Here is a 13,790-nt window from a genome sequence, read left to right as displayed (position 1 = left end):
TAGTTAATGGCATTAGTTTTTAAAGTTCTGGTAAAATGGTTGGTGGGTGATGAAGCATACATTTGATAAAAATGGATGATTGGGATTTCATTTAGCCATGCCCTTCCTGTTCTTAGAGAATTGATGGTTTAGATGCCCTAAGTACTATTTTATGTAATGAAATAACTTGTAGCTTTTTTGTGAGAGCAAGATTTCTTTACCCCAAAGTCTATCATGGCGGCTTTTAAGCTTCACTTAGTGTTTTGAAGAATGAAATAGAAGGATCTTTGTTTGGCAGCTTGAGAGTGGAACATCACAGAAAGATGAAAGTGCTGGAGTTAATCAGGCTGAATAGCACTGACATTTGCAAGGAGAGATTGCCAGTGAATTAGGATAGGGAAGATGTTCTTAAAGTTGAACAGATTCTTCTGTGAATTTAAAGGGAGAAAAAAACTTAAAAGCACAATTAAGTTTTCCTGGAAGTATTTTCCTCCATGGAATAGAATTTCTGCATCTGATTCCAGAATTAGTATATTACAACACCGCTGTGCACAAAGCATCTTAGATGGGCGTGAGCAGAAGGGAACAGTTTGAAAGTCTTTCGATACAGGTTTTTTTTACTGAATTCTTTTTTTTTAGGTGTAGAAGGGTTATTTGAGTTTCATTTCTGACCTGTCCAACATCCAGTTGTTACTTACGTTTAAAAAAATCTCACAGAGAGGCATCTGTCTGGTCACCCCCCCAGTGAGCTTCAGTGCTGGGGCGGGAGACTCCATTTCCTCCCATGTTGGCCAGTGCTTTGGTGGAGCCTCTGTCTTGATTTGAATGCTTGTTTCCAGGTAGGAGATTCAAATCTGCCAATTAAGGTAGAACACCTGCTTTTTCTCTGATTTTTCAGTAGATTTACATTTTGAAAAGCAAAGCAGGTGCTTGAATTTTGTGGCATTATAATGAAATGGAAAATTGTCAATGTCACCAAAGTGATTGAAAAATTTCCAAAACGAAGTTGAATTCATGAAATGTTATGAGGCTATGAGACCAAAATTCCAAGATGGCTTTAAAGTTGAGATTCAGCCAGGGATCTAGGTGGAAGAATCTGGAGAGACTGAGTCTTCATGCATCATCACCCTAGGACTTCATGGATTCCCAGAAAGAGTTTGGGGAAAAAAAAGGTGTGTCAGGATGCAATTTTATGTAGTATGTTTAATATAGCATTTTAAACATACTGTGAATAGCAAATTGTCAGGAACTCTTAGGAGCGCTATTATATCTGTGATTCTGGAGCCAGGAAGAGAGATACATGGGAAATTGCAGCAATTACAGTCCCATCTCATTGATTAACGCCGATTGCAAAATAGTCACGAAAATATTGGCATTGCAGCTTCAGTCTGTTTTACCTAATAACGTTCATGCCAATCAAACCACATTTTTCAAAGGAAAGATTAAAACAACAGAGGCAGCACCATTTACCATTTCAGTGTATGCAACTTAATGTATATAAGGCAAACACTGGCAAATCTCTCCTGAACTAATCTTTTCCCAATTCTGATATTGAATTTGCAATCACTGTTTCTAAGCTTAATCACAGGACACAAAGATAGTTAACTTTAAAATGCTGCATGTTTTGATATGTAAAAAAGCTGTCAAATTGGATAGTCCTATTACATGTCACATGGCAAGTCACTGGAAAGACAAAACCAGAAACCAGATAATTTCTTCCTCAGAAAAAATTAGTTCAGGACTTATGTTTCTATTTATACGTCTTTTCATCAAAAGTGAGAGGTTGTACTTTTTTTTTTTTTAAAGGATATTTATTTTACTTTTTTTTTTTTAAAGGAATTCCTTTTATTTATTTAGTTAGTTAGTTAGTTTTTTTTGGCTGTGTTGGGTCTTCGTTTCTGTGCGAGGGCTTTCTCTAGTTGTGGCAAGCGGGGGCCACTCTTCATCGCGGTGCGCGGGCCTCTCACTGTCGCGGCCTCTCTTGATGCGGAGCACAGGCTCCAGACGCGCAGGCTCAGTAATTGTGCCTCACAGGCCTAGTTGCTCCGCGGCATGTGGGATCTTCCCAGACCAGGGCTCGAACCCGTGTCCCCTGCATTGGCAGGCAGACTCTCAACCACTGCGCCACCAGGGAAGCCCGAGAGGTTGTACTTTTGATGAAGTTCCCGAGCATATGAAAGTTGTTTACATTTCCCAGTTTCATGTTTTATTTTGCTAAGTCATTTCTTTCACAAGAGATCATCTCGTTCTGTGTGTTATGTCGGAACACGGGCTTCATCTCATTATGTTCTTCACCTTGTCCTACATCTTGTTCCTTATTTGTTCTGTAACTTGGCCATGTCTTTAAGCAGGGACACCTTTCATTACAACAAATACTGTAGATGTCAAATTCAAAGCATTTTGCAAAGGTTTCCTCATTTTTCTTGTTTTTCTGCCTCAGCCCTTGGCCTTGTATTAATGTAAATACGGATTTATGTTGAACGAAGAGTGACGTGTTTGCGAAGATATGAGAACCCTTTCTTCTGGACCTTTAAATGGTAATTGTAGGACACCATTAGCTCTCTGGAAAGACTCCTCCTGAAGTTGTAAATCTCCTAGATGTGTTTGGTTGGGATGCAGGAAGAATGAAAGTTCTTGAAAACATGGTGGTATCCAGACCTAGAGAAAGCTCATTAAAACCCGCTTACTTATTTTGTTGTTGACTGAAAGCTAAGAGTAATCGTGAACAAGAATTAAGCCAGTCTTGTAACTGTGAATTCATAAATTGCCAGTGCCCCCCAAAGAGGATTGGATATAAATGAGATCAGCGGCTTCATTTCTTCCTCAGCAGCGACAGCACAAGGAATCCACCCACCAAGCTTTGGCACCAGGGAGGCCAGCAGAAATGCAGGAAGTGAGCGACTGGGCTCCCTCCACCCTTCAGCCTGCCCCCGGCCCCTTTCCCGCTTGGACAGGCGTGCCCTGCAGCACTGTGCAGGTTCACAGGTGCCGGGAACTGGCTCCGGTTCTTGCACAGGCTGATCTGATGTTCACAGCAGCCCTGGGAGGGAGATGCTCGGATGCTCCTATTGGGGATGAGCACACTGAGACTGAGAGGGGGTTGATAGCTCCTTACGGTCCCACAGCAAGTGAGCGGCAGGTCTGGGATTCAGAGCAAGGCAGTGCGGATCCAGCATCCATAGTATACCGGTGACCTGTTGGCTACCTGTGTAATGTGTTCTAGGCCGCACACGTCATCGTCAGCAGTGCCGGAGGTACACGGTTTATTAGGATTCAGGGCCAAGTGCTTTCATCAGAGGTTAAGTCAAGCAGGTTGAGCTGCGTTATAATAAGGTTCGTTTTCAGAACGAGTCTGGTCCAGAGAATGAAATGATGTATGTTAGCTGTTGTCAGATGTTTTTGTATCAAGATCCTGTTCACTCCTAAAAACTATTGGGGACTGCAAAAAGCTTTTGTTTCTGTGGGTTCTATCCACTGATATTGACCATATGATAAATTAAAACAAATATTTAAAATATTTATTAAGTTATTTAAAAATTATAACGATAAACCCATTTCATCAAACAAGAAACATCAGTGAGTAGGGTGGCATTGTTTTACATTTTTGCAAATTTCTTTGATGTCTGGCTTAAGGAAGACAGCTGTATTTTCGTACTTCTTCTGCCTCCGATCTGTTACAGTATGTTGTTTTGGTTGAAATAGATGAAAAAAATCCAGCCTCACACAGCTAGGCAGTTGGAAAAGGAGTATTTTAATAGCCTTTTCAGATATTTTCAGATATTCTTCTTTGATACAACACCAAAACTCGACAAGCTGAAGTGTTGTAAAGGTTAGTTGCAGTGTGGAATCTGAAACCATATCCATGAACTTTCCATGCTCTGTTATTTGAAAAAAAATGATTCCCTCAGTTAATGTAGATCTTCCATATGTTCACACATTTCATCATCCAACATCAAAAGGTCACACGCGTTAAAAGTATCATCAGCCATGTCTTCTGAGACATCTCTAAGTACCGCCAAGGTGGCAGACTCACCAAGGCCAAAACGAATCTTAAAAGTTTGAAGTTTCCTTTGAAAGCTCAAATTTTATCTTTGGCAACAGATACCCTCATTGCTTTCCTTGAAGTAACAGGGTCTCTTCTTTGTGCATTTTCGAGACAACATGTGCTGAATACCCAAGTCTGAAGAGACACCCTTGGTCCGGGAGTCTTTCCTTCCAGGAAAAAGAGTGGCCGGTGAGCTTACAATTCCAGCTCTTCCTCAGACACTGCTCACACCTACAGTGGGGCTGGGAGTGCCAGAAGCACCCGGGCTTCAGGGCTGAGCTTTCATTAGAGTCATTCGCTTCACTGCTTTGTCAAGGATGCTCTAGAGTGACGCTAGCTTTCTCTCCATTTTTATCTCTCTGACTCTAATCACCTCACCTGACACGTTGTCCTCAGTACCATGTGGCTTGAAAATGTCCCACCCAGATTCCCACGTTGAAGCCCTAACCCCCAGAACCTCAGAACGTGACCTTATTTGGAAATAGGATGATTGCAGGTGGAATCAGTTGAGGTCATCCTGGGGGAGGGAGGCCCTAATCCAGTGACTGGTGTCCTTATAAAAGGGGAGTTTGGACACAGAAGAGACCCCAGGAGATGCCGTGGGAAGACTGGACTCGTGCTCCCACAAGCAGGGAGGCCAGGACAGACCCTCCCCACCCCTGCAGAGGGGGCGGCCCTGCCCACACCGCCATCTGGGACTCGTGCCCCCAGGGTGTGAGAGAATGAAGCTCTGTGTTGAAGTGCCAGCCTGTGGGTCTTTGTTCCGGCAGCCCCAGGACGTTACTGCACGTAATGTATTTATTCACATAGTGATACGTAATGTTTGACAATCTTGCAGATAGAGTCAACACATCTAATTTTTGGTTTTGCTTGTATGCATTTTCACTTCCTTCCCAAACTTTTCTTAATGGAATGTGCTTACTGGCATAAAATAAAAAGTGCTTACTGAATTCACTAGTGATTCTCAGCTTTTCCACCTTGGCTTTCTTTAAGAAGTTTTGTTAAAACTTTTTAAGAAATAAACTTTATCAGACTTCTGTATCTTGTCCTGGAGAGAATAAACCCATCTTTGATTCCTGAGGTGACTGCCTTCAGGACACGGCTTCTTTGAAGTTTGAGGCAGTTTATGGTCATCATTGCTGTTACCGTCTTCGGTGCTTCCCAGCTTCTGTTTATGTGCAACTGTGTGGGGCTGCTTTAGTTCAGGAACACAGAGAAGGGTTGGACGCAGAGCAGGTCTGGGCCTGTGCTCTTCGCGCTCCCGCCAGCCCCTGCGAGGAGGGAGGAAAGGAGGGAGGAGAGGGCTCGGGCTTCCAGGCTGGTTCCTTTGAAAGCTGCACGAGTCCCAGATACAGAAACAGAATCATACTCAGTCTGCAAACATCCTGCTAAGCTCTCTAATGACGTCCCACTGCAGACCCAGGAAAGCCAGAAGGGCCAGCGTAGCTTCGTCTTGGCACGTTGTTCAGGGTTTTTGAAATTTTTTTTCCTGACTTTGCTTTGCTGCCTGATACCGTAGACAGTCTCTTAGAAGGATGAATCCTGAAAGCCGCTGGCTCACCTGCCAGCATCCAGGTGCGGTTGCAGTTGCAGTTTTGATTCTTCTTCCCTTTTGAGTTGGTGTGGCTGCATTGGGCAGCATTTGGTAGCAGGAGTATTTGGAGGGATTATTAAAGTGATTTGATGCTACTTTACCTTCTGGAGCTACTCGGGGAAACTCTCTGTACAGGAGCTGGAGTGGTTAATTAAAATGTTAATAGGATTTATAGGAGGATTAAAGAGGAAATGCATGCAGGAATTTGGAGTGAAGGGAGAGTAGGAGACTGGGAGCTGTCAGGAGTCCTTGAAGAGGCCGCCCTGAGGAGGGGGACTCGGCCCCTCCCTCCGCCCAGGCCTGTGGCTCAGTTTGGCTCACTGAGAAGCGGCTGTAGAAATACCCCTCCAGCCTTCCCACCAGCCCCACCCATCAGCGGTGCTCCTGTCGGGCCCAGCTGCTGAGCTGCCTGCACGTGTTGCCTCCATTTCCACCTGAGTTTGACGTTTAAAACACTCGCCCTCCATGCCCTAACGTTTATACGTTGTGCGATGTGCTTTCCCGAGAAATAAACATGACGCTCAGCAAACCTGCAGATGCACACTCTTGGCTGCAGCTCAAGATGCCTCAGAAGTTACATAAGTTTCTTTTTTTCTGGGAAACACTCGGTGCTGCTTTGACTTCTGGCATAACTGAGACAACATCTTGATGTGCCTCAACTCCAAGGCCGTATTAGGTCACGTAGGTGACACTGTCACTTGGGCCTAACTAAACCATTGATTTGAAGCGGTGCTCGTCAGAAGGCAGGTCCAAGGACGATACGACCCCTAAGCGGAAGTGAGTCTGTCCGAGGCCAAGACCGGCCCCCACAGGGCTCGCCCGCCTCCCCAGGCACTTGCATGGCTGAGCGACAGGGCACCACCCTGTAGGAACTTGTCCCCCTTCCTCAGGGAGCGTGGCTCTGGCTGTTGAGAACCCAGGATAAGGTGCATCAGAATGTGCTCGCCTGGGAGTTTGAAACGGCTCTTGGTGCTACGCTTGTGGGTGAAATGAGTCGCCATCCCCCAAAGGCTGTGGCGCTCCCCCTGATGGCCCAGGGGCCAGCTCTGAAGGCAGCAGGGAGAGGCGTTCAGTCAGGATCGCCAGGACGCTCTCCTCTGAGCGACAGAAAAAGTGCAGCGCAGCGCAGCGCAGCGTCGGAGCTGGCGTCTGTCCGGCGCGGGCACCTTGTAGCCCGTGCTCCGGGAAGTCTTCTGTCCCAGCTCCCTCATTTTGAATACGGGGGTAACGACATGTCCTCCACCCCCGCCACCTTCACAGGGTCGTCGTACGGAACAGTGACGGATGCGTAGGAAGAGGCTGTGTGTTGTGCAGTCGGGGGGGTTTGGGGAGCTCTGCGCTTGGCCTTGACCCGCAGTGGGTGTCCATCGAGACAGTGATCCCATCCACGCCCCGCACCCCCACCTCTCCGTGTGACTCCATCTCTCTGCCTGGGTCACCTGACAGCGGTGAAGGGAGGCCACGGTCCACTCAAGTTCTCCGTGGCTGTGGGGTTTCCGTAAATGTTCCCCAGAGCCACCACTCTCTTCTGTCCAGACCCTCGTGTGTAGTTGTCCCCAGCCTGAAATCCCTTTTCTGGTCGGAGAGTCAGGTGAAGTTTTTAATGCTGAGAACTCTCTGTCTTTGTGTTGCTCAAGAGATGCATTAGCTCAGTCTGTGTGGACCTCCTCGGGTGCGTTACCTGCTCGTACCCTCTTCCCAAGGGTCCCTCTGGGGGGAGCCTCCTCCCCGCTGCATCCCTGCCCTCCCTTTGCCGCTCTGAAGTCTTCAGACTGGCCTTGATCTGGAGCCTCCCTTCTGCACTGGTGCCTTGGCCCCGTGAAGCTCACAGCTCACACGAGTCCATGAAAGAAATGCCACTGACCCAGAAGTTCACTCTGGGAGCTGTGAAACTGACTCCAGAGAGCTGAGAGAAGCCATGAAGAAGACTGTTTTTAGTAGTAAAAGTCCTGGAAAAGCAAGCACAATGAGCATTTCCATCTCAAAGATGGGGCACCGTGGGGTGAAGTGAGTAACAGAGAGTGATGCAGATTCTCTTCAGAAAGGCGTTCAGTATTCAAACTTTTTTATTAATATATAAAAACAGCCTTTGTGTTAAATGCTGCCATTTTCAGAACAGTAGTTACTGCCCGTGCACGGATGCACAATAAGTACACTGCCCGCTCTACACACAGGTGGGAATACGTGCCGTCTGGTATTTTCCAGTGTGGGACTAAGCTTGCCCCACAGGACGACGGCCATCTCGTCAACCCTCTGCCTGGAACAAGAATCCGAAGGGGGCTGGAAGGAACACAGGCCCTCCCAGCCGTACCATTTAGCTGTTGTGACCTGGGCTGGCAGCCTGCCTTCCAGCTGCCTCATTTGCATCCCAGCCCGGCGGGCCCTAGTGAGATGAACAGAGACAGCAAGTCCTCAGCCAGAGTCCCATCTTCCTCCCAGCCCCTCCAGGCGACACCCACCCACTCTTTCCCAGGCATTTCCGGTGGTGGAAGTGTCTCCAGATCCTGGTAATGCCCTTTCCCTTTTTCACAGTTGCCACTGGAACTGAGGCAGCTCCAGTACTTTTAGATGTAAGGTTATTAAGTTCAAACCCCATCATCCTTGGAAAATTGATGCTTTAGGGAAGGCCACAGAATTCCTGAAATTATGTGCAATTTTGATATGTAGATGTATTTCTGGGGAGAAAATCCAAAACTATCAACAAATTCTCCGAAATGTTCAGAACATGCTTTCATGGTGCAGGTTCTCTCTGGAATAAATGTGCAGCAGATTCACGTGGGAGGAGTTTTGTGAATCCACGTGGCTCCAAACCTGGGATCCCAAGGTTTGGGGTCAAAGTTTTCTGGATTTAGGGAAGAATGGTAGGCAGGAAGGAAGAGATGCTGGGTATGGTCTGTGATGGTTAATTTTATGTGTCAACTTGGCCAGGCCATGGTTCCCGGAAATTTGGATAAAGACCAGTATAGATGTTGCTGTGGAAGGTTGTTTTTGGACATGATTAACATTTAAATCTATAGACTTTGAGGAAAGCAGATTGCCCTCCCTGATGTGGGAGGGCCTCTTCTAATCAGTGGAAGATTTTAGGAGAAAAAGACTGAGGTCCCCCTTGAAAGGGTTCTGCCCCCCAGCTCTTCCTGAAGCCTCTAGCCTATGGCCTGCCCTGCATACTTCAGACTTGCCGGTCTTGATACTCACATGAGCCAAGTCCTTAAACCAAACCCCTCTCCCTTTCTCTCTCTCTCCCCCCTCCCCACTTCCCCTTCTCTCCACACGCGCACACACACACAGCCCTTGTTGGTTCTGTTTCTCTGAAGAATCCTAATAAATAGTCCCACTTTTCCAATGACTGTGTATTGGTAGCTACTAAGTGCTAAATAATTCATATACAGTATTTAATTCTCAAAATAACCTTATGAGGTGGTAATGGCCCAGTTCTGGTGCCAGGAAGAGAGCTGTTGTCAGTCTGCCCCCTCCTTTCCTGTAGTTCCTGATGGGGTAGGGATGGGCTGCATGCCTCGTTTCTGGGCGGCACCGTCCCCTTCCTTAGGGCAGAACGTGTATGGTCTGAGGCTCTCGAAGGCCAGCGTGTGCCCAGTGTCTGTTTGTACCAGCACGCGTCCCCTTCTTGGGCATTCCTTAGCTCCATCTCGAGGCTGCTTTTCTTTTCTTTCTGTTTTTTTTTTTTCTTAATTAATTTATTTTTGGCTGTGTTGGGTCTTTGTTGCTGCGTGCGGGCTTTCTCTAGTTGCGGCGAGCTGGGGCCACTCTTCGTTGCGGTGCGTGGGCTTCTCATTGCGGTGGCTTCTCTTGTTTTGGAGCACGGGCTCTAGGCACGCGGGCTTCAGTAGTTGTGGCACGCGGGCTCAGTAGCTCCGCGGCGTGTGGGATCTTCCCGGACCAGGGCTGGAACCCGTGTCCCCTGCATTGGCAGGCGGATTCTTAACCTCTGAGCCACCAGGGAAGTCCCGAGGCTGCTTTTCTGCTTCACCCTCAAAAGCGAGGAAGCGTGAGCTTGGCTGGACTGGTGGGGGGCCCACCTCCTCTGCAGCTCCGCCTCCGCGGGGCTCCCTTCCTCTCCCGTCTCCGTCCTGGCAGGACGCAGCGCTTCCCAGGACGTGGGGCCCGGCTCTCCCGGCTTGTGAGAGACACAGGTGGACGTGGCGTGAGCCCCGCTAAGCGGGTCGCTCCCACTGGGACACGCGAGTTCGCTTTCGTGGCCGACGGACTTGGCAGGGCCTGGCCCCCACGGGGAGGTGAGCAGGCCCCTCCAGCACCGCTCTCCTCGTTGACCGCCCTCCCCTCGTCATCCAGTTCCTCCCGGGGTGAAGAGGGGAGGGTCATAGCCGCTCACAGACAGGAGGGACCAGGCCCTCCCAGCCCCTCCCGCTGCCGCCGCCGGGCAGCCCTCCCAGCTCCGCAAAGCAGCCCCTCTCCCGTCTACTCGTGAGCTGTCTCCTTTCAGAAACCACGGGCCTGCAAGCAGGGTCTGGCGGCCTCTTGGCTCGAGGCTTGTTCTAAACCCTGGATTTGGCTGCCCGGCGGCCCGCGCTTCATCCGGTCAGAGGAAGGACAGGCGTGCGACCCCGGCTCCGGGCTTGAGCTTTCAAGGACGCGCAGGTGGTGCTGAAGTTGTCACTAGCAGCCCAGACCCACTGGAAGTGGCTGCTTGACTCCTTCAGGAGAGAGGCTAGGAGGGGAAGGGGAGGGGCCGGGTCAGTGGGGGAGAGTGCTTCCCGCGGGCCGGGGTCCTCGGTGCCACCTCTCGCTCCATGTCAACAACCACCTTCTGACACACCTTGTGCCGTTATGTTTCTTTGGCCCCAAAGGAAAGGTCGCACAGAAGGCGAGACTTTGTCCTCTGCCACCAGCAGCTGCCTTTCGCACACTCCCGTCTCCTTGCCTTCCCGAAGGGGCCTTTGCCGCAGACGGTGGGTCTGCTGCACGGATGGGGTTTGGGGGTTCCCAGCTCGCCCTTCCGGTCCGCCAGCCCTGCATCTGTGCCAGCCTGCACCTCCAGATCCGGTCACGTCTCCGGTCCTCCCCCAGCCTTCTCTGGCCAGATTAGGCAGGACTGTCTCTTCTGAGTCCTTTCTCCGTGGCATCTGATGCCGCGGTGCACACCCGCAGGGCTTACAGTCTCCACCGGACCCCTCCTCCCGCCTGCCCGCTCTTGGAGGCCCGTGGCTGTGGCGTGCATTTCTTTGCAGGGCCTGGCACAAGCGGGGTGCTCAGTAAACAGTGAGTACTGACTGACACAGCAGTAGCATGGCAACAGAGGGATCAAAAAAATGACAGCCCCGGAGAGCAGGGCCACGCCAGCACAGCCAGCCACCGCGGTGGCACGAGCGCCGCTGGGCCCTGGACCCTCCCCTGGGGTCAGCGGCGCCCACGTCACACTTTACATGTAGCTCCCGACACGCATTTGGCGTCAGAAGGTGGTCGTGTGTCTCACGAGAAGCACGTGGTTTCCGAAAGGAGCCCGTCAGACGCTCTGACTACAGACGAGTTACGGACCAAAAGTAAACTTCCATTCCAGTGACTCAGGATGCAGTTTGCTCCTCTGATGGGCTTCGAAGCAGAGGGAAGCGGTGGGTCTGTGGGCCGTCAGCATCGTTAGGCCCCTCACTCTGAACGCAGAGGTGCCAAGTAAGTCTCAGTCCTGGCCCCAGGTCCAGAGGGGAAGTTACACACAAACGGCTTCTCGAGGCAGACTCGGCCTAGAAGATGCTGGTGGGCTCAAGTGTGGAATGACCGCGCGGCAGCCTGTGTGGGCCCTGCCCTGGCCCTGTTCCGTCCCGCCAGGTTCCTCCTGGGACAGTTCCTCCATCACAGTCTCTGCTAGTCAGGGCTCTTGTACTGCAAGTAACAAAACCCAAGTCCGGCTAGCTTATGCAGAAAAGGATTTTTATCTTGGACTGAATCAAAGGGAAGAGTCAGGAACCGGCTTCTGGTAGAGACAGAAGCCGTAGCCGCTCTGGGAGCGTGAGAGGGCGGAAGCGGACGCTCCTGCAGCTGCTGCTGGAAGGATCAGGGGCCCCTCCTGGGTGCTGCCTGCTTCCAGTCGCCACACCCTGCCCAGAGCCCGGAGTCCTGGGGGAGAGGGCTGGGATGAGCTGGCCTCGACAGGTGCCCACCCCTGGCCCGCGGAGCGGCGTCACCTTGATTTTCCGTGGCTTGGTGACTTTCTGAGCCCGTGGCAGGGGGAGGATCTGGAAAAGTCTGAGGTCTCAGTCCTAGATTGCTTCATGGAGGATGGAGAGAGAGCAGCCGGTTTAGTGGATGGGGCGGGGCGGGGGTGCGATAAGAAAGTGTTGAGCTGGGGTGGAACATCCAGGTGGGGAGGACCAGGGAGCAGTTAGCCTAGAGACCACGAGAGGTTCTGGGCATTTGGGCGTCATGTTCGAGGGCGGCTGACCTTGAGAAAATGGACACGGTTGTACAGGGAAAGGAAACAGGATGAGGGTAGGGCTCTGGGAGAGCTCTGACACTGCCCTGGACAGAGGAGAAATAGAGTGGGTGAAGGTCGCAGAGAGTTACTAGGAGGAATGAGTGGTGGCAGCCGACTGACCAGTGCTGCCAGGAAGTCACGCGTACCATCCTGCATTGGCCCTTCATCGCCCCTACCCTTCCTCTCCCGCTATCCCATCAGGGATGCCATATTGAACACGTTACAGACATTTCTCAGGTCTTTGGCTAGAACCAGTTTAGGAGTAATTTAGTAGCAGATGTCTTTGATGGAAGCTCGTGGAAATAGCTACCGTTTTTAAACGTAAAAATTAAATATTGACTTTGGAGAACAGCAAAACTCTCCCCCCTCCTCTAGTGATTTTAGCACAGGTTTTTAGAACTGCTCCTGGCCACCTTTGCTGAGGCAGAGCGCACACCTCACATTGTTTAACAAGCCGCCTCGCCTAAAGAAATTGTACAGTCTGTTCCACGGAGGGGAAGGGCTGACAAGGAGACCGATCATGACACGTTCAAGGTTATTCTTGCCAGCGCCCCGGGTGCCCCAGCCGTGGAAGTATAAAACAATTGTCACTGATGTGGCTTCCCATCTCTGAAGAAATACGTAACTAACGTGGTGACTCGTCTGCACTATCTTTTATCCCTTTCTTTTTCTGTGCGTGATAAAAGGATAACGATCGTGGCCACTGCACCCCTCGGTGGCTCTGTACCTCCTCATCGGCTGTTCAGCCAGGATTCTTCAGTTCTGCCCGTGTTACTTGGACCGGGGACTTCTGTGCCTAGTGAGTGAACATAAAAGCCCTACGGTGCATTCGGCCATCTTGGCATTGTCGTTTGAGATTTTTTTTTTAATTAAAAGTCTGCCTCGGAGTATGTCAAGTACTCCTGTATTTTTGCCATTCTTCTTATCTCTATGGCAACGAAAATATCTCAACATTTACATGGACATCATATTCTTTGCTAATGTACTATCTGAACTGTGTGTATGCCGGGAAGGGGGCTGGCAGAGGCTGCTTCTGCTGGCTGGGATGCTGGAGTTGCCAAGACAACCAGGGGGCCCAAAGATGTCCTCACTGGGAGCATTAAATGGAAGCTTTAAATTAATTCACCCTCGCGTGTTTTTGTAGCTTACGTTGTTAATTGAAATAATAGGAATGACCTTCCATGTACATTCAAAGCACCTGTTCTATGAAAATTGTCTGTGCTATTCACTTAAGTACACTCATCTCTCAGGTAAATCTAGCGTGAAATGGGGGAATGGAAGACACTTAGCTGTGCACTGCTGCGTATTGACTTGTAGGGGCGGGGGAAGCGGCTTTTCTTATGTCAGGTTTGAAATACTGGTGATAAATTTTTTATTTTAAAACTTCATTGGTTTCTGCTGTCTCCTTTGCCGGCTCCAAATCCGAGGAGCGCCGCAGGCTGTCACGTCCGGGCGCTTGGTTAAGGAGAGCTGCGCTTGCCGTCCTGCTGGCGCGTTTGGGCAAGCGAAGGCACGGGCGTGCCCGCGCTGTCTGCCCCGCTCTGGAAGCCGGGGCTGCCCCGTTTGCTGGAGGCTTGATGACCTGTGTGGCCCGGCTCTCCGCTGCCTCGCCAGCTCACCTCTTCTCAGGCCTCTTCTAGTGGAGCAAAGCGTAACTTTGGGATCCTCGCTGATTTTCCCTCCTGAAGGAAAGCCATGGGGCTCAGTGCCGAGCACTTGAGGAC

The sequence above is a fragment of the Balaenoptera acutorostrata genome, chromosome 18 (genome assembly GCF_949987535.1).
Source record: "Balaenoptera acutorostrata chromosome 18, mBalAcu1.1, whole genome shotgun sequence".
NCBI lineage: Eukaryota > Metazoa > Chordata > Mammalia > Artiodactyla > Balaenopteridae > Balaenoptera > Balaenoptera acutorostrata.
Note: the sequence above shows the minus strand (reverse complement) of the source record.